Source organism: Pan troglodytes, chromosome 19 (genome assembly GCF_028858775.2).
Source record: "Pan troglodytes isolate AG18354 chromosome 19, NHGRI_mPanTro3-v2.0_pri, whole genome shotgun sequence".
Lineage (NCBI taxonomy): Eukaryota > Metazoa > Chordata > Mammalia > Primates > Hominidae > Pan > Pan troglodytes.
In genome coordinates, this window is record NC_072417.2 from 75,613,787 (window position 1) to 75,638,303 (window position 24,517).

General features: G+C 41.4%; 1 protein-coding gene and 1 pseudogene across 48 annotated transcripts in view; one reads left to right on the forward strand and one right to left on the reverse strand.

Annotated features, from left to right (window-relative positions):
- TLK2 (tousled like kinase 2) overlaps nucleotides 1–24,517 on the forward strand; it is a 142,719-nt gene that overhangs the window by 24,750 nt on the left and 93,452 nt on the right. For 14 of the 48 annotated variants that reach the window (XM_063799149.1, XM_063799147.1, XM_063799156.1 and 11 more), the window contains one exon: nucleotides 12,862–13,004. The exons of the other annotated variants lie outside the window; for them this stretch is intronic. The gene's annotated coding sequence lies outside the window, so the exon portion shown is untranslated. The remainder of the gene's footprint in view (nucleotides 1–12,861; nucleotides 13,005–24,517) is intronic. 48 annotated transcript variants of the gene reach the window in all.
- LOC101058615 (small ribosomal subunit protein eS10-like) lies at nucleotides 20,728–21,260 on the reverse strand (annotated as a pseudogene).

The following is a 24,517-nucleotide window of genomic DNA, read 5'->3' on the forward strand; positions in this document are numbered from 1 at the left end:
CGAGGCGTGTTTTTAAATAATTAATCTTGATTAGTTTCCTTGAAGTCTAGGTATGTGGTAAAAAATTTTAAAAATTATATATATATATATGTATATTTTTTGGAGACGGAGTCTTACTCTGTCACCCAGGCTGGAGGGCAATGTCATGATCTCGGCTCACTGCAACCTCTGCCTCCCAGGTTCAAGCGATTCTCCTGTCTCAGCCTCCCGAGTAGCTCGGATTATGGGCGCATGCTGCCGTGCCCAGCTAATTTTTTTTTTTTGTTTTTTAGTAGAGACGGGGTTTCACCATGTTGTCCAGGCTTTGGTCTCGAACTCCTGAGCTCAGACAATCCACCCACCTCTGCCTCTCAAAGTGCTGTGATTACAGGCATAAGCCACCATGCCTGGCCCCAAAATTAAAATTTTTTACTAGTTAATATATAGTACACAATTCAGAATCTTTCACAGATATACAGTGAAACATCTCTTCTACATTTCTCCCTTATCCACCTGGTTTCCTTCCTAGAGACAACTGTTAAAAAGTTTCTTATATTTGAGAGATATATCTGCAAATACTTATGTATATTCAACCCTTCCATTTTTAAAAAATGCAAGTATATTATATAAACTATTGTGCATTTTGCTTCTTGTGCTTAAGATATTTCAGGAATTGTTTTACATTCATACATATAGAGCTTCTTTGTTCTTTTTTTCAAGGCTGCTTTGTATTTCATTGTATGGCTGAACCGTTTCCTGTTGATGGACACTTAGATGGACAGCAGTGTTTTGTTGATATAAATAGTGCTATAGTGAATAATCTTGTACATAATGTCATTTAACACACATTCAGATACATTTACAGGATAAATCCCTAGAAGTGGAATTGCTTTTTTCAAGGATGTATGCATTTGTGATTTCAGTAGATATGGCCACATTCTTCTCCATGGAGAGGAGGAATTTGTCTCCCATAGTCAAGTATGGCAAGGGGTGGACAGGCATCAGGGTCCTTGAACTCTGTGAAATGATAGGTAAATATTTGTGTGTGTGTATATACATGGATGTATATTTTTCTTTAGAAAGAGTCCATGGTTTTATTACGTTCTTAAAAAGTTCTTTGGGGCTGGGCACGGTGGCTCACGCCTGTAATCCCAGCACTTTGGGAGGCCAAGGCAAGTGGATCACGAGGTCAGGAGATTGAGACCATCCTGGCTAACATAGTGAAACCCCGTCTCTACTAAAAGTACAAAAAAAATTAGCTGGGCATGGTGGCGGGCGCCTGTAGTCCCAGCTACTCGGGAGGCTGAGGCAGGAGAATGGTGTGAACCCGGGAGGCAGAACTTGCAGTGAGTCAAGATCGTGCCACTGCACTCCAGCCTGGGCAACAGAGCGAGACTCCATCTCAAAAAAAAAAAAAAAAAAAAAAAAGTTCTTTGGCCAGGGACAGTGGCAAGGCCCAGCATTTTGGGTGGCCGAGGCAAGAGGACCATTGAGCCTAGGAGTTTGAGACCAGCCTGGGCAAAGTGGTGAAACCCCATCTCTCCAAAAAATACAAATAATTAGCCGGGCATGGTGACGTGTGCCTATAGTCCCATCTGCATCTGTCCGGGAGGCTGAAGTGGAAGGATTACCTGAGTCTTGGAGGTCGAGGTCAAAGCCAGAGTGAGTTGTATATGCACTTCCACACTTCAGCCTGGGTGACAGAGTGAGACCCTGTCTCAGAAAAAAAAAATTCTGTGACTCAAAATAGGTTAAAGAAACCACTGACTTGTAGTTAGTTGACCTGAATTAAGTACACTGCTTTGTTTTTCTCTACACAGTATTTTTCTCTTACAGGAAGTATTTGAGCAGAAGCTATGTACATAATTATTAGAGATGTTGTGTGGAGAATCATTGTGGAAGAGACTGGACTAAATCTAATTCCCAACCTTTTACTGTTATTCCTCCCACTCTTGAGACCATGTTTTGAAAGGCTTTTTCCCCCATTATTAGACTGAATTTATTAAGCAGTACTTTATTTCTCCAATTTTATTAATGAGAGCTTTAGATAGTTTGTGGTAAGTTTTACTACAGGGAGTTGAAATCCTTTCATCTATTAGAAGTTGATAGAAGTTGAGCTAAAGTCAAGCCAATCTGACATTTGTATTGTATTGTATTCTTTTGAGACAGAGTTTTGCTCTTGTTGCCCGGGCTGGAGTGCAGTGGCATGATCTAGGCTTACTGCAACCTCCACCTCCCAGGATCAAGTGATTCTCCTACTTCAGCCTCCTGAGTAGCTGGGGTTACAGTCCCGTGCCACCATGCCCAGCTAATATTTTGTATTTTTAGTAGATATGGGGTTTTACCATGTTGGCCAGGCTGGTCTCGAACTCCTGACCTCAGGTGATCCACCCACCTTGGCCTCCCAAAGTGCTGGGATTACAGGTGTGAGCCACTGTGCCCAGCCCAATCTGACATTTTAACTAGATTGTGTCAGTGAAAAATAATTCAGAGACCCTCATTATTACCTCTTGGACTTACTGAAGATATGAAGAACAAACCTTTATACCTGATAATGTCCATATTTCTTTTGAATTCTGTGTGTGTAAAATAGGTTTAAATGAGGGCTTACATTAAATTCTGCAAGTACTATTGCAAGGAAAATTTCATTCACCGTAACAGATTCCTTAGGGCTTTCAGGTTTTGGGATATTGGAATTAATTTGTAATATACATATTATCAAAAGTTATAATTCCTAGTTTTTAGGTCTTGGAGAGAAAACAGTAGCACCATGTAATGAATTAGAAAGTTAAAAGATTTAGTTAACTTAAACATAGTTGATAGTGTCGTATAAAGCCCTTTTTTTTTTTTTTTTTTGAGACAAAGTCTTGCTCTGTCGCCCAGGCTGGAGCTCAGTGGCACAGTCTCGGGTCACTGCGACCTCTGCCTCCTGGGCTCAAGCGATTCTCCTTTCTCAGCCTCCCAAGTAGCTGGGATTACAGGTGTGCGCCACCACACCCAGCTAATTTTTTGTATTTTTAGTAGAGGTGGGGTTTCGCCATTTTGCCTAGGCTGGTCTCGAACTCCTGACCTCAGGTTATCCACCTGCCTTGGCCTCCCAAAGTGCTGGGATTACAGGCATGAGCCACCGGGCCTAGCCAAGCCCTGTCTTTTTTACTGTATTATTACTTGGTAGCTCATTTTGAAAGAGGATTTTTCTAGAGATGAGTAGAATATTTTATGTGGGGAAAAGTGAGTTAGACCTGTATGTCTTGCTTGATACTGGAGCAAAAGTTAAAAGGTCTCAGCTCTTGATCAGCTATTTCTTTGGTTTATTTGTTTGTTTGTTTGAGACACAGTCTCTCTCTGTCACCCAGGCTGGAGTGCAGTGGCGCAGTCATGGCTCTCTGCAGCCTCAACCTCCAGGGCTCACGAGACCCTCCCACCTCAGCCTCCCTGAGTAGCTGGGACCACAGGCATGTGCCACTGTCCCCAGCTAATTTTTGTATTTTTTGTAAAGACGAGGTTGGCCAGGCGCAGTGACTCATGCCTGTAATCCCAGCACTTTGGGAGGCTGAGGCGGGTGGATCATCTGAGGTCAGGAATTCGAGACCAGCCTGGCGACCACGGCAAAACCCTGTCTCTACTAAAAACATAAAAATTAGCTGGGCTTGTTGGTGTGCGCTTGTAGTCCCAGCTACTCGGGAGGCTGAGACAGGAGAATCGCTTGAACCCAGGAGGTGCAGTGAGCCGAGATTGAGCTTCTACATTCCAGCCTGGGTGACAGAGTAAGACTCCATCTCACAAACAAAAAAAAAAGGACGGTGTTTTGCCACGTTGCCCAGCCTGGTCTCGAACTCCTGGATTCAAGTGATTCGCCCACCTCAGCCTCCCGGAGTGTTGGGATTACAGGTGTTAGGCACTGTGCCCAGCCTATTTTTTACCTACTAATCGTGCTCAGTAAGGAAAACAAAGAAAATTGTTACATACTCTGGACCAGAACTCAAGGAGCCATTTGTTGTATAGTATTATTTGTTTGCCAGGCAAGGTGGCTCAAGCCTGTAATCCTAGCACTTTGGGAGGCCGAGGTGGGCGGATTGCCTGAGCTCAGGAGTTTGAGACCAGCCTGGGCAACATGGTAAAACCCTGTCTCTACTAAAAATACAAAAAATTAGCCGGGCATGGTGGCGTGTGCCTGTAATCCCAGCTACTCGGGAGGCTGAGGCATGAGTATTGCTTGAACCTGGGAGGCAGAGGTTGCATTGAGCTGAGATTGTGCAATTGCACTCTAGCCTGGGCGACAGAGCGAGACTCAGTCTAAAAAAAAAAAAAAGAAAAAAAGAATTATTTGTTGTGAAAAACTTATTTTAACAAGTTCTCCAAAGTTTTATTTATTTCTAAAATAAAAGATTAGAACAAAATTCTTATTATGGGCCGTTCTTACAGAACTTTTTAGAGTGCCATTTGCTATAATGGGATCCTGCTTTTACTAGCAAACCTTTTATTACAATGAATTTCCTAGATCGGGTCTTTATTATTATTATTTTATTTTTTAAAGAGATGAGGGTCTCCCTATGTTGCCCAAGCTGGAGTGCAGTGGTATGATCATAGTTCACTGCAGCCTTAAACTCCTGGGCTCAAGTGATCCTCCCGCCTCAGCCTGCCAAGTAGGGAAGACTACAAGTGTGTACTACCACACCTGGCTAATTGTATCTTTATATTTAAAAGAATGGAAAAAGATACTGTATAAACAGTATCACTAAATATAAAAAAGCTAAGTATAAACACTAAGTATAAAAAAGCTAGAGTGATTTTTATTAGACAAAGGAGACCTCAGAACAAGAAAAATATTGCTAGGAGTAATGAAGCACGATTCATCACAAAAGAAGGATCAATTTTTTGAGAAGACACAGCGGTCCTAAATGTATATGCATCCAGTAACAGAGTGGAAGCAAAAACTGACAGTTGAAAGGAGAAATAGACAAATCCACAATTACATTTGGAAATTACAACATTCTTCCTCAATAACTGATAGAACAAGCAGGCAAAAAATCAGTAAGGTTATAGAAGATTTGGACAATACCCTCAATGGACTATACTTAATTGACATTTATAGAACACTCTGCCCACATTCTTTTCAAGTGCACATGGAACATTTACCAAAATAGACCATATGCTGGGCTACAAAACACATTTCAACAAATTTAAAAGGATTGAAATGTGTAGTGTCTACTCTGACTACAATGGAATTAAATTAGAAATGAAAAAGATATCTGGAAAATCTCCGAATATTTGAAAGTGAAATAACATACTTCAAAATAACCTTTAGGTCAAAGAATTCACAAAGGAAATTAGAAAATATTCATAGCTAAGTGAAAATGAAAACACAATATATCAAAATTTGTGAGATACTAGAAAATATTTGTGGGCCGGGCACGGTGACTCACACCTGTAATCCCAGCACTTTGGGAGGCCGAAGTGGGCGGATCACGAGGTCAGGAGATCGAGACCATCCTGGCTAACACGGTGAAACCCCATCTCTGCTAAATATACAAAAAATTAGCCAGGCGTGGTGGCAGGTGCCTGTAGTCCCAGCTACTTGGGAGGCTGAGGCAGGAGAATGGTGTGAACCTGGGAGGTGGAGCTTGCAGTGAGCCAAGATCGTGCCACTACACTCCAGCCTGGGTGACAGAGCAAGACTCCGTCTCAAAAGAAAAAAAAGAAAATATTTGTAATTAAATGAAAATGAAAACACAGTATATCAAAATTTGTGGGATACAGCTAATACAGTGCTTTAGAAGGAAACTTCAGCTTTAAAAGAAAGGTCTAAAATCAGTGACCTAACATTTTGCCTTAATAGAAAGAGAAATCTAAATAGAAGAGAAATAATAAAGAGCTAAAGTAAATGAGATAGAAAACAAGGCCGGGTGAGGTGGCTCACTCCTGTAATCCCAGCACTCTGGTTGGCCAAGGTGGGCCGATTGCTTGAGTCTAGGAGTTTGAGACCAGCCTGGGCAATATAGCAAAATACAAAAATACTAAAATACAAAAATACTGGAAGAAAAAACAAATAAAAAATAAAAGAAAGAATGAGAATCTGAATAACCCCATATTTATTACAGAAATTGGATTAAAAATCTTCCCACAAGGCCAGGCACGGTGACTCATGGCTCTAGTCCCAGCACTTTGGGAGGCTAAGGCAGGAGGATCACTTGAGCCCAGGAGTTTGAGACCAGCCTGGGCAATATAGCGAGACTCATCTCTACAAAAAATATAAATAAATAAAAATTAGTCAGGTGTGGTGGTGCACGCCTGTGGTCCCAGCTACTTGAGAGACTGAGGTGGGAGGATTGCCTGAACCCAGGAGGTTGAGGCTGGAATGCAGTGGCACAATCACTGTCACAAACAAACAATCAAACAAAGTCTTCCTAAAAAGAAGAATCCAGACCTACATGGCTTTGTTGGTAAATTCTATCAAACATTTAAGGAAAAAATACCAATTTTTTTTTTTTTTTTTTTTTTTTACAAATTTCACAAGACATTTATGAGGCCAGCATTACCTTGATACCAAACCAGACCAAGACATTAGGAAAAAAGAAAACTGTAGCTCAATATCCCTCAACATATATATATAGAAATAATTAACAAAATACTAGAAAATTGAATCTAGCAGTGAATAAAACCATAACTAATTGGATTATCCCAGTTGCAAAGTTGATTTAGCATTAGAATTCATTGTAATTCACCATATTAATAGAATAAAGGAGAAAAGCTAAGTGGCTTTGTAATAGTTACCTAAAAAGCATTTGACAAACTTTTAACACTATTTGTGATAAAAGCTCTCAGCTAACTAGGAATAGAAGGGAACTTCTTTAATCTGATAAAAGGCATTTATGAAAAATATATAAGTAACATCATACTTATGGTAAAAGAGTGAATGCTTTCTATATAATACTCCAAACGAGTCAATGATAATTGTTTTCGCAACCTCTGTTAAACATGTTCCAAAGGTCCTAGCCAATGAAATAAGACAAGTAAAAGGAATAATCTTACAGATTACAAAGTAAAAGTAAAACTATTTATTCTTTAGATGTCATGATTGTACACATAGAAAGCCCTAAGCAAGCTATAAAAAAGCTACTAGAATTTAAGTTTAGCTAGAATATAAATCAATTTGCAAGATCTAGTTGTATTTCTCATACTAGCAATGAACAATTGGCAGTTGAAGTAAAAGCAAAAAAGAAAAAAAAAAGCAAATCATTTATAATAGCATCAAATAATGTGCAATGTTAAAACATTCCCCAAGAACAGAAGAAATTATTTTCTTGTTTCATGGATGAAGGCATTCAGGTGCAAAGGATTAAAGAACATTAATTTGTTCATAAGCATGTCTTTATAAACATCTATGTAGTAGATACTGTGCTAGGGATATAGTAGTGAATAAAAACATTGACCCGTGCCCTCATAAAATTTATAATCTAATGGAAATTGAAGGGAGAAATAAATGTAGGACCTCAGTTTCCGGCTTTGGCTTAAATTTTTTTTTTTTTTTTTGAGACGGAGTCTCGCACTTTCGCCCAGGCTGGAGTGCAAGTGGCGCGATCTTGGCTCATGGCAAGCTCCGCCTCCCAGGTTCACGCCATTCTCCTGCCTCAGCCTCCCCAGCATCTGGGACTACAGGCACATGCCGCCATGCTTGGCTAATTTTTGTATTTTTAGTAGAGACGGGGTTTCACTGTGTTAGCCAGGATAGTCTTGATCTCCTGACCCTGTGATCCGCCCGCCTTGGCCTCCCAAAGTGCTGGAATTACAGGTGTGAGCCACCGCACCAGGCCTGGCTTAACATTTTTTATTTAGATGAGTGGTTCAAAGCTTTTACTTTTTAGTTATAACCTTTTTTTTTTTTTTTTGAGACAGGGTCTCACTCTGTCACTTAGGCTGGAGTGCTGTTGCACGATCTCAGCCCACTGCAACCTCTGCCTCCCGGGTTCAGGTGATTCTCATGCCTCAGCCACCCTAGTTGCTGGGATTATGGACGTGTGCCACCATGTCTGGCTAATTTTTGTGTTTTTAGGAGAGATGGGGTTTTGCCATGTTGGCCAGGCTGCTCTTAAACTCCTGGTCTCATGTGATCCTCCCACCCCAGTCTCCCAAAGTGCTGGGATTACAGGCATGAGCCACAGCACCTGGCCTAGTTATATCTTTTTTTTTTTTTTTTTTTTGCGACAGAGTTTCCCTCTTGTTGCCCAGGCTGGAGTGTAATGGCGTGATCTCAGCTCACTGCAGCCTCCCCCTCCCAGGTTCAAGCCATTCTCCTGCCTCTGCCTCCCGAGTAGCTGGGATTACAGGCATGTGCCACCACCCCAGCTAATTTTTTTTTTTTTTTTTGTATTTTTAGTAGAGACGGGGTTTCTCCATGTTGGTCAGGCTGGTCTGGAACTCCCGACCTCAGGTGATCCACCCGCCTTGACCTCCCAAAGTGCTGGGATTACAGGCGTGAGCCACCACGCTCGGCCAGTTATATCTTAAATATTGTGACTTGTTGAATAATTTGGCCCCTATGGGTGGCAAGTTATTTTGTTGTAATACATGCTTGGTAGTTCATAGGGTGGTTGAAACTGGTTGGTTGGTTAAAATTTCATGTTAAGGATGGTCCATGCAGGACTCCCATATAGGGGAAAAGAAGTAACTAATAATCTTCATTGAGCACCAACTATATTTCAGGCACTGTATTACCCTCATCCCCAACATATAGTACTGTTTTATTTAATCCTTGAAACATCCATAAGGTAGGTGGTTTTTACTCTTGAAATCCACAGATTTCAAGAAGAGCTAATAGAACTTCAGTGATTTGCCCAGTTTCATACAGTGGTTCAGAGATTTAGTTCCACACCTATTGGACTTTAAACTGTCAGGACCAGCTGTTCTCTGTTGATCATACCCTTGGACCATCCCATGTGTTCCTAGTCAGGAGGAAATGCAAGTAAATGAGATTAATTTTTTAGGCAGGGCATGGTGGCTCATGCCTATAATCTGTGCACTTTGGAAGGCCAAGGTGGGTGGATCTGTAGAGCCCAAGAGTTTGAGACCAGCCAGGGCAACATAGTAGGACCCCACCTCTACCAAAAAATTAAATTAAAAAAAGCCGGACATGGCAGCATGAACTTGTAGTCTCAGCTACTTGGGAGGCTGAGGTGGGAGGATTGCTTGAGCCTGGGAGGTTGAGGCTGCCAGTGAGCTGTGATGGCACCACTGCACTGAGCCTGGGCGACAGAGCGAGACCTTATCTTTAAAAAATGTATATATATAGTGCTAATTTTGAGTCTATTTTATTATTTATTTATTTATTACTTTGAGACTGAGTCTCACTCTGTCGCCCAGGCTGGAGTATAGTGGCGTGATCTTGGCTTACTGAAACCTCCGCCTCGCAGTTTCAAGTGATTCTTCTTCCTTAACCACCTGAATAGCTGGGACTACAGGCGTGCGCCACCATGCCTGGCTAATTTTGGAAGTCTTGGTAGAGACAGGGTGTTGCTGTGTTGCCCAGGTCTCCAGCTCCTGACCTCAAGTGATCCACTTGACTCAGCCTCCCAGAGTGTTGGAATTACAGGTGTGAGCCCTCTGCCTGGCCGTGATTTTATTTTAAAAGTACATCACTCACAAGAAAAAACACTGTCAGGATTTCTTGTCATGCACCTCACAGCTGATATGTCAAAATGCCAGTTTTATTTCTTATTTTAAAATTTTGTTTTAGAGGCAGGATCTTGCTCTGTTGCCCAGACTAAAGTGCAGTGGTGCAGTCATAGCTCACTGCTGCCTCAAACTCCTGGACTTAAGTGATCCTCACAACTCAGCCTTCCAAGGAGTGAAGACTACAGTCATGCACTACCATACCCAGATTTTTTTTTTTTTTTTTTTTTTTTTTAGTAGAGACCGGGTCTCACCACATTGCTCAAGCTGTCTTGAAGTCCTGACCTCAAGTGGTCCTCCCGCCTTAGACTCCCAAACTGTTGGGATTACAGGCATGAGCCACCACATGCAGCTCAAGACACCAGTTGTTTTTTTCTTCTTCTTTTTTTCTATTTTTTTGTTTTTATTTTTGAGACACCATTTTAAAAATGCTTTTAATACACTGTTTTCAAATTTTTTTGAGACATATTCTTGCTATGTCACCCAGAATGTTGGGTGGAATGTTGACTCCTGCATCTTATTGTTATACCAATTCCAGGCTGGAGCGCAGTGGTGTGATCAAGGCTGACTGCAACCTCCATCTCTTGGGCTCAATTGATCTTCCTACCTCAGCCTCCTTAGTAGCTGGGACTGCGGGTGCATGCCATCATGCCTGGCTAATTATTTATTTTTTTTGTAGAGATGGGGTTTTGCCATGTTGCTCAGGCTGGTCTCAAACTCCTGGGCTCAAGTGATCCTCCTGCCTCGGCCTCCCGAAGTGCTGGGATTACAGGTGTGAGCCTTCACACCCAGTCAATACACTTTAATCCAAGTCAGTGTCTATTTAAATTTTAAGTTAGTTTAACTCTGAGCCATGAGCCTGTACCTTGGAAATATGTAATTTAGAGTCATAAGTAACAGTTATCTAGCTGAGAGTCATATGTGGGTTATACCAAATGTACTGCCATCATGTGATTATAGGTTAGTAGTGTAATTTTTGGAATTGGCAGGTCACAGATGAGATTGCCATGGCTTGGTGGAAAGCTCTCCCAACTGTCTTCTCCAGACAGATAGGTAGAACCTGGAACCAGTGCTAGGACGTGTGTGTATGTAGGAGGTAGTCATTGGTTATATGAACTTAAAGTTGCTATCTTAACTTCTGGGCCTTGAAGGAAGGCCATATTAGTGACGTCTGCTTAGTTCTTTATAGTAAACTTGTTAACGCTTGTGCCACAGTCAAGAACCAGAACTGGAATGTTGACTCCTGCATCATCTTACACCAGTTCCAGTAGGAATTTTGTTATACAGTTTCTACTGGAGATGGCAGTGGGATTTTTTTTCTTTTTTTTCCTCATATGTGAAGTAATAGTCTCTTCACAACAGAAGAAGCCACAAAACTAAACTTACTGGTCACTGAATTTTCTTCAAGGTTACATACCTCTTGGGTATTTTAAATCTAGATTATGTTCATTTTTATATTTTTGTTCTCATTTTTCTATTTCTTTGTTTTCTTTACTGTGAATGTGCTCCAGGATTTTGTACAGAGCTTCTAGTTTCTGTCTGTAATTTAAATATTGAATTTGTTCTCAATAAAAGAGAACTTTTTAGCATAAAGAGAAAGCTAAAAACATAGATTATAGGCCCCATAATGAAATGTGTAGTAGTTGCATATGGCTAGTGCTTCTCTGTGTATTGGAATTGTACTGTTTTCCCTTAGAATTTGTTTTTTCTTAATGATTAATTTTCAGTTATATAAAGAATGTTTGCATACTTTTATAATAATGAGAACTGTAATAGCTCATTTTCCACTCAGCAGATGATTTTGGAGATCTACTAGGTAGATATTGATACATACAGACCTAGTTTGGGTCATTGTTCTTTAAATAATCATCCTGTAAACACATTTATTTACAGTGTTTTGTCACTTATTGAAAGTGGGGTTTTTTTTTGGCGGGGCACGCTGAGTCACATCTGTAATCCTAGCACTTAGGGAGGCTGAGGCAGGAGAATCGCTTGAACCCAGGAGGCAGAGGTTGCGGTCAGCCGAGATCGTGCCATTGTACTCCATCCAGCCTGGGCAAAAGAGCAAAACTTTGTCTCAAAAAAAGAAAAAAAAAAAAAGGTAAACTTTTTTTCACTTGACCTAGAACTCTTCTGTTTATACACATCAAGGAAGAACTTAACAGATTTCACATCTGTTTCACTTCTAGGAATGTTGCAAGGTCTCTGGGAGTCAAACTATTTTGATGGCTATTTTGACTCTGGTATGGTGTGAAAAGGTAGTACTACAAGTGACTAAAATAAAAAGCATAGAGACCTTTAGTTTTTTTAAATGGCGTTATCTTCTTTACTGGAGTATGGGGTAGTTTGACTTTGTTGGCAGCTATGCTTCTTTATACCTAGGCAGGCGTAACTTTTGTCTTCTGTTCTCAGTCCCTTTTAAGCAGCCAATTTGGTCTAAGGAGGAAATGAAAACTTTAGAAACTCAGTAAATGTTGACATTTAAACTTTTACAGGAGTGAAAGATTAACCTTTGGCCTCTATTCTACAAGTTTTTCTTAGTTTATATGAGCCTCCTTCGTGGTGCTAAAGGGCTGGTAGTCAACATTTGCATCTTAACCTCAGTGTTCATGGATTTATAATTTATCCACAGAATTTTCTCTACGCTTGTAACTAAAGTATTTTTTAAGATCCCCCTAGGAAAAAAAGTACATTTTAAGTATATTAGAAACATGTTTTATTTTTGCAAACTGTACTCTTTTAAAAACAAGAAACTTGACTCTTGTTCATCTTCTAAACTGTCCATTTGATTTTTTTACTTAGAAAATTATTATCAGCAGGAGACAGGGGAGGTAGTTTAAATGTTGTCATAGACAATATAACTTTTATGGAGAGATCTTATCAAAATTAGTTTTGATTTAACAAATCAGACTAGTTAAATTTGTTTAAATTTGTGAAATTAACAAATTTAAACTAGTAAATTAAAAAAATTTCCTAGTTTTTTTTTTTTTTTTTTTTTTGAGTCTGTGGGTGGCTCTTTTAAAGGATAATTTTCCCTCCCAAGTGATACGGATATTAGTAAGCATTCTCCCAGATAGCTATTATATAGCAAATGACAAGTAACAGACTATTTTACTAAGAAAATAAGATAAAATACCACATAGTTAAATAATGTGGACAAAGAAGCATTTAATGTACAAGAGTATGAATTTACCATTCAATTTATGGTTTTAGGAAAACTAGAAAAGAGGAAAAAACAATAAATATGCAAGAAGAAATAAATACATTGCAAAACAGAAGAATGGGAAATAATCAAGAGTTGGAAAATTAGGAAACAAAAGGCAAAATGAAGGAGAGTACATCGGATATAACAAAAGGTACTGAGGACTTACAAAAAGAAAATACTGGAAGTGAATGTTGTTAGTTATATGAAAATCTCAATGAATAAATAATTTCAAAGATACTAGGAATTAATACTGATGAAATAAGACATAAAAATCAGAATAGGGGCCGGGCGTGGTGTTTCACGCCTGTAATCGCAGCACTTTGGGAGGCCGAGGGCAGGCGGATCACCTGAAGTCAGGAGTTTGAGACCAGCCTGGGCAACATGGTAAAACCCTGTCTTTACTAAAAATACAAAAATTAGCCAGGCGTGGTAGTGTGCGCTTGTAATCCCAGCTACTTGGGAGGCTGAGGCACAAGAATCGCTTGAACCCGGGAGGTGGAGGTTGTAGTGAGCCGAGATTGCACCACTGCACTCCTGCCTGGGCAATAGAGTGAGACTCCATCTCAACAACAACAACAACAAAACCAGAATAGACTCCTGTAACCAAGAAAAAAATTGAGGCGATTATAAAACTACTTCCTCCTCTCTAGGTGTTGGTGATTTCTCCTAACCTTTTATTTTATTTATTTATTTATTTATTTATTTTTCGAGACAGGGTCTTGCTCTGTCACCCAGGCTAGAGTGCAATGGTACAAACATAGCTCACTGCAGCCTCGACCTCCTGGGCTCAGGCAGTTCCCCTACCTCAGCCTCCCAAGTAGCTGGGACCACAGGCATGGGCCACCACACCCGGGTAATTTTCTAATTTTTTGTAGAGATGGGATCTTGCTATGCTGCCCAAGCTGGTCTGGAACCCTTGGGGTCAAGTAATCTTCCCTCCTCAGCCTCCCAAATTGTTGAGATTATAGGTGTGAGCCACCACTCCTGGTCTCTCCTAACCTTTTAAGAAGCGGATACTTCTCATGTTGAATAATATGATAGAAGTAAACAACTCTGACAGCAAAATGACAAACATGAAAAAGTAAAAGTGAATGTATAGATGTTTAAAATAAAATAAAAATACTAGTAAATGGCTACAGCAGATTATTCCTTTGTTTTGTTTCAAGTAGTTTATCCTAGGAATGTCAAACAAGTTCGTGTTTAAAAACTCAGTAATATTTCTAGAGTCAGTGCTGTGGTTTGAATGTGTTCCTTCCAAAATTCAGGTGTTGCCAGTGTATTAAGAGGTGATTAGGTAAAGAGAGCTCCTCCTCTCATGAATGGGACTAGGTATCCTTTTAAAGGCTTGATGGCGTAACCTTGTCTGTTTTTACACCTTGCCATGTGAGGACAGTGTCCGTCCCCTCTTGCCCTTCTGCCTTCTACTTTGTGAGGATGTAGGATTCCTTCCCTCTGGAGGACACAGTGTTGAAGGCACCATCTTGGAAGCAGAGCCTGGACCCTCACCAGACACCTAACCTGCTGGTGCCTTGGTATTGTACTTCCCAGCCTCCAGAACTGTCAGAAATTAAATTTCTGTTTTTCATAAATTACCCAGTCTGCTGGGTGCAGTGGCTCATGCCTGTAATCCCAGCACTTTCGGAGGTGGAGGCGAGTGTACTGCTTGAGCCATTCGAGACCAGGCTGGGCAAAGTGGTGAAACCCCGTCTCTACATAAACACAAAAATTAGCCAGACGTGGTGGCATGTGCCTGTAATCCCAGCTACTTGGGAGGCTGAGGTAGGAGGATTGCTTGAGCCCAGAGGTCAAGACTGCAGTGAACCAGGATTGGAACACTGCACTCCAGCCTGGGTGACAGAGCGAGACCCTGTCTCAAAAAAAATTACCCAGTCTCAGGCATTCTGTCATAACAGCACCTACAGACTAAGTATGGCTTAATGGTGAGAAGTACTTTTTTTGAACCAGATAGCCTTGGTTCAGATCTTGGCTTTGCTTCCTAATGACTGTGTGACCTTGAATGAGTTTATTGATCTTCTTATGCTTTCCTCATCTGTAAGTGAGTAATAAGAGCAGCTACCTCACAAGGTAGGGCAACCATAACAGATACCACAGACTGTGTGGCTTAAACAACAGAAATTTATTTTCTTATAGTTCTGAAGACTAGAAGTGCAATAGCAAGGTGTCAGCAGGTTTGGTTTCTTCTGAGGCCTTTCTCCTTGGCTTGCAGATGTCTGCCTCCTTCCTGTGGCCTCATATTGTAGTCCCTCTGTGTGCATACATGTCTGTGCGTGCTCACTTGCTCTCTCTCATTCTTTGTCCTGATCTCCTCTCATAAGAATACCAGTTTTATTGGATTTACGCTTCTATCTCCAAATACACTAAAGTACTGGAGATTAGGGCTTCAACATAGGAATTTTGGGAGGACACAGTTCAGCTCATAACAGGTTGTTATGAGGGTTAAATGCCCTGATATACCTGGCCCTAGCAAATGCTACCTAAGTGTTGGTTATCATTATTATTACTTTACAATAATAAGTAATACATAAAACCCCAAAAACTTTAGAAAAATCTTTTTTATTTCAGAGTAATTAGAGGTTGGCAGGAAGTTACACAAAATGTATAGGAAGGTTCTGTTCATGCACCGTGCATCTCTCCTCATGTATAATTCTAGTACATTATTAAAACCAAAAAATTGACATTGGTACAATCCATAGGACTAATTCACATTTCAAGTTATACATGAATCATTTGTGTGTGTGTATTACACTTCTAGGCAATTTTATCACATGTGTAGCTTGTAACCACTACAGTCAAGATGCAGAACTACTTCATCACAAGGCTCTTTCCTGCTACACGTTTGTAGCCACACCCACTCACTCTCCCTTGAAAACTTAATTCTTGACAACTACAGATCTATTTTCCTCTATAATTTCATTATTTCATAATTAATATATATAAATGGAGTCACAAAGTACACAACCTTTTATTTTGAGACAGAGTCTAACCCTGTCACTCAGGCTGGAATGCAGTGGTGCAATCTTAGCTCACTGCAGCCTCTGCCTCCTGGGTTCAAGTGATCCTCCCATCTCAGCCTCCAGAGTAGCTGGGACTACAGGTGCACACCACCACGCTAGCTAATTTTTAAATTTTTTGTAGAGACAGGGTCTCACTATATTGGCCAGGCTGGTCTTGAATTCCTGGGTTCAAGTAGTCTTGCTGCCTTGGTCTCCCAAAGTGCTAGGATTACAAGTGTGAGCCACCGCACCCAGCCTACAGCTTTTTGAGATTGGCTTTTTTTCACTTGGCATAATTTCCTTGAAGTTCCAAGATTTTGCATATATAAATAGGCCATTCCTTTTTATTGCTGTGCAGTGTTCCATGGTGTGGATATAGTACACTTTGCTTAACCATTGCCTCCATGAGGACATTTGGTTTGTTTCCAGTTTTTGGCTATTATGAACAAAGCTACTCTGAACATTCCTATAGAGGTTTTTACACCAACATGTTTTTCTTTCTCTGGAATAAATGTTCAAGAGTACAATTGCTGGGTCAAATGATAAGTTTTAAGTGCATTTTTAGTTTTAAAAGAAACCGTCAAAAAAGGCTTTACCTTTTTACATTCTCACTAGCAATATATGTAAGTGATTCAGTTTCTCTACATCCTTGACAGCGTTTAGCGTTGTTGCTATTTTTTATTTTAACCATTCTTAAAGGTGTGTAATGAAATCTCATTGTGGTTTAAACTTTTATTTCCCTAAAGGCTAACGTGTTGAACATCTTTTCTTGTGCCCATTAGCCATCTTTACATCACCCCTCCTTTTTTTTTTTTTTTTTTGAGATGGAGTTTTGCTCTTATTGCCCAGGCTGGAGTACAAATGGCATGGTCTCGGCTTACTGCAACCTCTGCCCCCTGGGTTCAAGCAATTCTCCTGCCTCAGCCTCCCGAGTAGCTGGGATTACAGGCATGCACCACCATGCCTGGCTAATTTTGTATTTTTCAGTAGAGACGGAGTTTCTCCACGTTGGTCAGGCTGGTCTCGAACTCCTGACCTCAGGTAATCCGCCTGCCTCAGCCTTCCAAAGTGCTGGCGAGCCACCGCCCCCGGCCTACATCCTCTTTAGTAAAATGTCTATTCATATTTTTTGCCAATTTTCTAATTGGAATTCTTTAGATAGTCTAATCTCAAGTTCTTTGGTAGATGTGTGACTTGAAAATATTTTCTTCCAGTCAGTAATTTGTTTCCTCATCCTGTTTACAGGGTCTTACTCTGTACTTTTGATGAGCTTCCATTTATCAGTGTTTCCTTTTGTGGATTAGAGCTTTTGGTGTCAAGTCTAGGAACTGTTGGCTTAGTTCTAAGTTGTAGAGATTTTCTCCCCTTTTTTCCTAACAGTTTTATGTTTTATATTTAAGTTCTTGATCTATTTTGTTTTTTTCTCTTTTAAAAATTTATTTATTATTATTATTATTATTATTATTATTATTATTATTAGAGATGAAGTTTTGCTCTCGTTGCCCAGGCTGGAGTGCAATGGTGCGATCTCAGCTCACTGCAACCTCTGCCTCCCAGGTTCAAGCGATTCTCCTGCCTCAGCCTCCCAGGTAGCTGGGATTACAGGCACCCGCCACCATGCCCAGCTAACTTTTTGTATTTTTAGTAGAGACGGGGTTTCACAATGTTGGCCAGGCTGGTCTTGAACACCAGACCTCAGGTGATCCACCTGCGTCGGCCTCCCAAAGTGCTGGGATTACAGGCGTGAGCCACCACACCCGGCTGAGTTAATATTTTATAAGGTGTAAGCAAGGTGTTTTTTTGTTTTGTTTTGTTTGTTTGTTTTGCCTATGCATCTAGTTGTTCCAGTAGCATTTATTTAAAAGTCTCTTTTTTTCAATTTATGTAATTTATTAAATTGCCTTTTTTTTTTTTTTTTTTTTTAAAGAGACAGGTTTTTACTCTGTTGCCCAGGCTGGAGTGCAGTGGTGTGATCATCATTCACTGTAACCTTGCACTCGCACTCCTGAGCTCCCGCCTGAGCCTTCTAATTAGCTAGGAGCTAGGACTGCAGACAGTGCCACCATGGCTGGCTAACTTTTTCATTTTTTTTGTACAGATGGGATCTCGCTTTGTTGCCCAGGCTGGTCTCAAACTCCTGGGCTCAAGTGATCCTCAAGCTATCCTCCCACCTCATGCTCTCAAAGTGTTGGGATCACAGGGGTGAACCCTATTAAATTGCTTTTATACTTTTGTAAAAAATCAGTTGGATATATTTATGTGGGTCTGTTTTTTTTGTTTTGTTTTGTTTTTTGGGATGGAGTCTCGCTCTGTCACCCAGGCTAGAGTACAGTGGTGCGATCTTGGCTCACTGCAACCTCCGCCTCCTGGGTTCAAGAAGTTCTCTGCCTCAGCCTCCTGAGTAGCTGGGATTACAGGCACCCGCCACCACGTCCAGCTAATTTTTTGTATTTTTAGTAGAGACAGAGTTTCACCATCTTGGCCAGGCTGGTCTTGAACTCCTGACCTTGTGATCCACCCGCCTCAGTCACCCAAAGTGTTGGGATTACAGGTGTGAGCCCACCGCGCCCGGCCAAGGGTCTGTTTTTATAAGCTGTGACGATTAAATGTGCTAATATAGAATGTCTTGCCTGTAAAGTGCTACATTATGTGAGCTTTTGAGGATTGTGTTTAAAAAAAGTGCTATGTGTTAGTTATTATTGTTATTACTTTACAACACAGCAAATAAATAATATTTTTTTTTTTTTGAGATGGAGTCTCGCTCTATTGCCCAGGCTGGTGTGCAGTGGTGCGATCTCAGCTCATTGCAACCTCCACCTCCTGGGTTCAAGCGATTCTTCTGCCTCAGCCTCCCAAGTAGCTGGGACTATAGGTGTGTGCTACCATGCCTGGCTAATTTTTGTATTTTTAGTAGATATGGGGGTTTCACCATGTTGGCCAGGCTGGTCTCAAACTCCTGACCTCAAATGATCCACCACCTCAGCTGCCCACAGTTCTGGGCTTACAGGTGTGAGCCACCATGCCCAGTCAATAATAATTAAAAAAAAAAAAATTTGGATAAACTCAATAGTCATTCCTACTTTGTAATTTTAAAAACAATACAGTTTCAAAAACTTTTTAATTGTGGTAAAATACACATAACATAAAATTTACCATCTTAACCTTCTTTTTTTTTTTTTCTTTGAGATGGGGTTTTGCTCTTGTTGCCCAGGCTGGAGTGCAGTGGCGCGATCTTGGCTCAATGCAACCTCTGCCTCCCGGCTTCAAACCATTCTCCTGCCTCAGCCTCCTGAGTAGCTGGGATTACAAGTGCCCGCCACCACACCCAGCTAATTTTTGTATTTTTAGTAGAGATGGGGTTTCGCCATGTTGGCCAGGCTTCTCTCAAACTCCTGGCCTCACGTGATCCACCTGCCTCGGCCTCCCAAAGTGCTGGGCTTACAGGCGTGAGCCACCGCGCCCAGCCCTGAGCCACCGTGCCCGGCCCACCATCTTAACCATTTTTAAGTGTACAGTTCAGTAGTAAATACATTCATATTGTTTGCATCCAATCTCCAGAACTTTTTTTACCTAAGAAAATGAAAACTGAAATGCCCATTAAACAACTCCTCATATCTACCTTCCTCCCCAACCCCTGGCAGCTACCATTCTACTTTCTGACTCTATGAATTTAACTATTATAGGTGCCTCATCTATCACAAAGTATTTGTCTTCTTGTGACTGGCTTATTCACTTAGCATAATGTTCTCAGGGCTTATCCATGTTGTAGAATGTAGAATTTCATGTATACACCACATTTTGTTTATCCATTCATTTGTTGATGGATATTTGAGTTGCTTCCACCTTTTGGCTATTGTGAATAATACTGCCGTGAACATGGTTACACAGCTATCTCTTTGAGGCCCTGCTTTCAACTCTTTTGGGTATATTCCCAGAAATGGAATTGTTGTATCATACGATAATTCCGTTTTTGAGGAACTGCCATAGTTTTCCGTAGTGGCTATGCCATTTTATATTCCCATCAACAGTGTACAAGTATTCCAGTTACTCCAGATCCTCACTAATACTTGTTATTTTGTAGGGTTGGTTGGTTTTTTGTTTTCTTGGTAGTGGTCACCTCAATGGATGTGAGGCGGTGTCTTTTTGTGAGTTGCAGTTTCCTAAAATTAGTGATTTTGAGCATCTTTTCATGTGGTCATTGGCCATTTTTATATCTTTGGAGAAATATCTGTTCAAGTCCTTTGCCCATTTTTTCATTGGGTTTTTTATTTTGTTGTTGTTGAGTTGTAGCAGTTATTCATATATTTGGATTATTAATGCCTTACCATATATGTAAATTGCAAGTATTTTCTCCCATTCCATGGGTTTCCTTTTTATTCTGTTGATTGTGTCGTTTAATGCACAGATTTTAAATTTTGATGTCTATTTTATGTATTTTTACTGTTTTTATCTCTGCTTTTGGTGTCACATTCGAGAAATCATTGCTAAATTCAACGCTGTAACACTTTCTCCCTGTTTTCTTCTTCTTCTTCTTTTTTTTGAGATGGAGTCTCTGTAGCCCAGGCTGGAGTGCAGTGGCGCGATTTCAGCTCACTGCAAACTCCTCCTCCCGGGTTCAAGTGATTCTCCTGCCTCAGCCTCCCAAGTAGCTGGAATTACAGGCGCCCGCCACCACGCCCAGCTAATTTTTGTAGTTTTAGTAGAGATGGAGTTTCATCATGTTGGCCAGGCTGGTCTCAAACTCCTGAACTCAGGTGATCCGCTCACCTCGGCCTCCCAAAGTGCTGGGATTACAGGCGTGAGTCACCGCGCCCGGCTCTCCCTGTTTTCTTCTAAGAGTTGATTATAGTTTTAGTTCTTTTTTTTTTTTTTTGGCTGTAAATTTATTCAATGCAAAAGAATCCTCTCCAATTTTACTGAGGTGGCTGACCACGTCCACAACCAAATCCGCCTCTAAACTAGAATTCGGTTGCTGACCCAGCCCCAGCCTCGGCTTTCTTGTCGGCACCAGGTAGCACAGCGCTCCTCATATACAGACCTTTAGGCCGAGGCCTGCCAGTCTCTGGACGGCTACGGCGTAGGGTGGCAGGCACAATCTCCGGGGGCAGATGAAGGTAATCACGGAGATACTGGATACACTCATTGGTAAGGTACCAGTAGAAATGTCTCCAGGCAAAGTGTTCTTTCACGTAGCCTCGGCACTTGAGAGACTGCACATGGCCTTCATGACGTGAAGGTTGGGCACATTCTTGTCTGCCAGCTCCGGGTGCTTAGGCATGTGGACATCCTTCTTTGCCACCATGACTCCCTCCTTAAAAAGGAGTTCATAAATGGCAATCCGGTTCTTCTTAGGCATCAACATCTCTGCAGCTGCAGGGTCCGGGGCCGGGGCTGGAAAGCTAGTTTTAGTTCTTATGTTTAGGTCTTTGATGTGTTTTGAGTTAATTTTTGCGTGTGGTAATGGTCCAACTTTCATTTCATTTGCATGTACATATCCAGTTTCTCCAGCACCATTTTTTGAGACCGTCTCGCTCTGTTGTCCAGGCTGGAGTGCACTGGCAGTAATCTCAGCTCACTGCAACCTCCACCTTGCAGGTTCAAGTGATTCTCGTGCCTCAGCCACCCGAGTAGCTGGGATTACAGGCGTGTGTCACCATGCCCAGCTAATTTTTGTATTTTTAATAGAGGTTGGGTTCGCCATGTTGGCCAGACTGGTCTCAAACTCCTGACCTCAAGTGATCCGCCTGCCTCACCCTCCCAAAGTGCTGGGATTACAGGCGTGAGCCACCACGCCAGCCTCCAGCACCAGGTTTTGAAAAAATTGACTTTCACCATTGAATAGCCTTGGCACCTTATCAAAAATCATTAGACCATATATGTGAGGATTTCCTTCTGGCGGTCCATTCTTTTCCATTGATATCTGTCTTTAATGCCAATACCACGATGTTTTGATTACTATAGCTTTGTAATTTTTTATTTTTTATTGATTTATTTATTTATTTTGAGACGGAGTCTGGCTCTGTTGCCCAGGCTGGAGTGCAGTGGCGCGATCTCAGCTCACTGCCAGCTCCGCCTTCCGGGTTCACGCCATTCTTCTGCCTCAGCCTCCCAAGTAGCTGGGACTACAGGCGCCCGCCACTGCACCCAGCTAATTTTTTGTATTTTTAGTAGAGACGGGGTTTCACCGTGGTCTCGATCTCCTGACATTGTGATCCGCCCGCCTCGGCCTCCCAAAGTGCTGGGATTACAGGCGTGAGCCACCACGCCGGCCGAATTTTTTAAAATTAATTATTATTATTATTTTTTGAGATGGAGTCTCACTTTGTTGCCCAGGCCGGAATGCAGTGATACAATCTCAGCTCACTGCAACCTTCATCTCCCAGGTTCAAGCGATTGTCCTGCCTCAGTCTCCCGACTAGCTGGGACTATTGGTGTGCACCATCCCGCCCGACTATGTTTTGTAATTTTAGTATAGATGGGATTTCACCGTGTTGGCCAGGCTGGTCTTGAACTCCTGACCTCAGGTGATCCGCCTGTCTCGACCTCCCAAAGTGCTGGGATTACAGGCGTGAGCCATTGCGCCCGGCATGTAGTAAGTTTTGAAATCAGGAAGTGTGGGACCTCCAACTTAGTTCTTTTTCAAGATTGTTTTGTCCATTTGGGGTTTTAGCCCATTTATGCTTAGTGTTTCATTATTGGGTTGCTAAGCTTGTGGCAGTTATTGATACCCTACTGTGCAAGGTCATCACCAAGGTCTGATTTTTCACAGAAAAAGTTTGCAACCTCGGGCATAAATGGGTTAATATAGTTTTTAATGGTAAAGCTTTAGAGGTGTTACCATGAAAATGAAGAACGGAAAAATGTTTTCTATGATTATTATTTCATGTTTTATTCAGTGCAGTAAAATGTAAAACAAATAAGAGGTATAAATTATAGAAAGGAAGATAAAACCTTGTTATTTACAAATGCTATGATTTTATACCTAGACAACTAAACGGAAAGGAACAAACTGGGCCTGGCGCAGTGGCTCATGGCTATAATCTCAGCACTTTGGGAGTCTGAAGTGGGCGGATCACTTGAAGGCAGGAGTTCCAGACCAGCATGGCCAACATGGTGAAACCCCTTCTCTACTAAAAATACAAAAAAATTAGCCAGGTGTGGTGGTGTGTGCTTGTGATCCCAGCTACGTGAGAGGCTGAGGCGGAAGAATTGCTTGAATCTGGGAGGCAGGGGTTGCAGTGAGCTGATATCACACCTTTGCACTCCAGCCTGGGCTACAGAGCCAGACTCCGTCTCCAAAAAAAAAAGAAAGAAAGGAAAAGACTGAAAATGATTAAGAACAATTCAGTAAAAGTGACTGGCTAAATAAAAACCATGAAAATTAATAATTTCTGTATATCAGCAGTAACATAAAAATAGGAAAAATTGCTTTTAAAATTAAGTAATAAACATGTTTTTATTTTACTCATAACTGTTTTGTTTTGAGACAAGGTCTTGGCTCTGTCACCCAGGCTGGAGTGCAATGTGCAGTGGCGCGATCTTGGCTCATTGCAACCTCTGCTTCTCGGGCTCAAGCGATCTGCCCACCTCAGCCTCCAAGTAGCTGGGACCACAGGTGCACACCACCATGCCTCGCTCATTTTTTGTATTTTTGGTAGAGATGGGGTTTCACCATGTTGGCCAGGCTGGTCTCTAACTCCTGAGCTCAAGGGATCCACCCACCTTGGCCTCCCAGAGTGCTGGGATTATAGGAGTAAGCCACTGCTCCCGGCCTGTTTTGAGTTAATTTTTATGTTGATGTGAAGGAAGGGTACAACTTCATTGTTTTGCCTGTGGCTATCTACTCCTGGCACCATTTGCTGAAAAGACTATTCTTTCCCTCGTTGAATTGTGTTGGCACCCTTGTCAAAAATCATTTGACCACAATTATGGATTTATTCCTGGACTCTCAATTCTATTCCATTGATCTAACCTTATGCTAGTACTGTACTGTCTTGATTACTGTGGCTTTGTTTTTAGGTGATGAAGTATGAGCCTTCCTACTTTTTCAGGATTGGTTCCTAGCAATTCCATATGCATGTTAGAATTTGCCTACCGATTTCTACAAAGAAGTCAGCTGGGGCCGGGTGCGGTGGCTCACGTCTTTAATCTCAGCACTTCGGGAGGCGGAGGCGGGTGGATCACCTGAGGTCAGGAGTTCGAGACCAGCCTGGCCAACATAGCGAAACAATAATAAATTATTATTGTTTATAATATAAAATTATTTCTTCCTCTTGATGCTACTGTGTATGGAATTATTTTCTTCATTTTCAGATTGTTCATTGCAAGTATTAAAAAATGGATTTTTGTCTATCAATCTTGTATTCTACAACCTTGCTGAACTAATCATTAGTTATAAAACGAAGGCTCCTTGTGGGTGTTTTATGCCCTGGGTCTCTCCTACTAACTAGCCAGTCTACAGTCTAGGCTGTATCTTCATTACATCCAGGAACCTCTTTCCACTTGCCTAGTACCACAACCCCTATTGTTTTTGGGAACACCCTTAGACTGAAACTTGTCACACTCTTGCAAGTGAAGTTAGGTCCTTTGAGATACTCTGTGTTCCTGCTTCTTCCCTTAGGCAAAGTATATGAGCCAGGGTTCTAGTGGT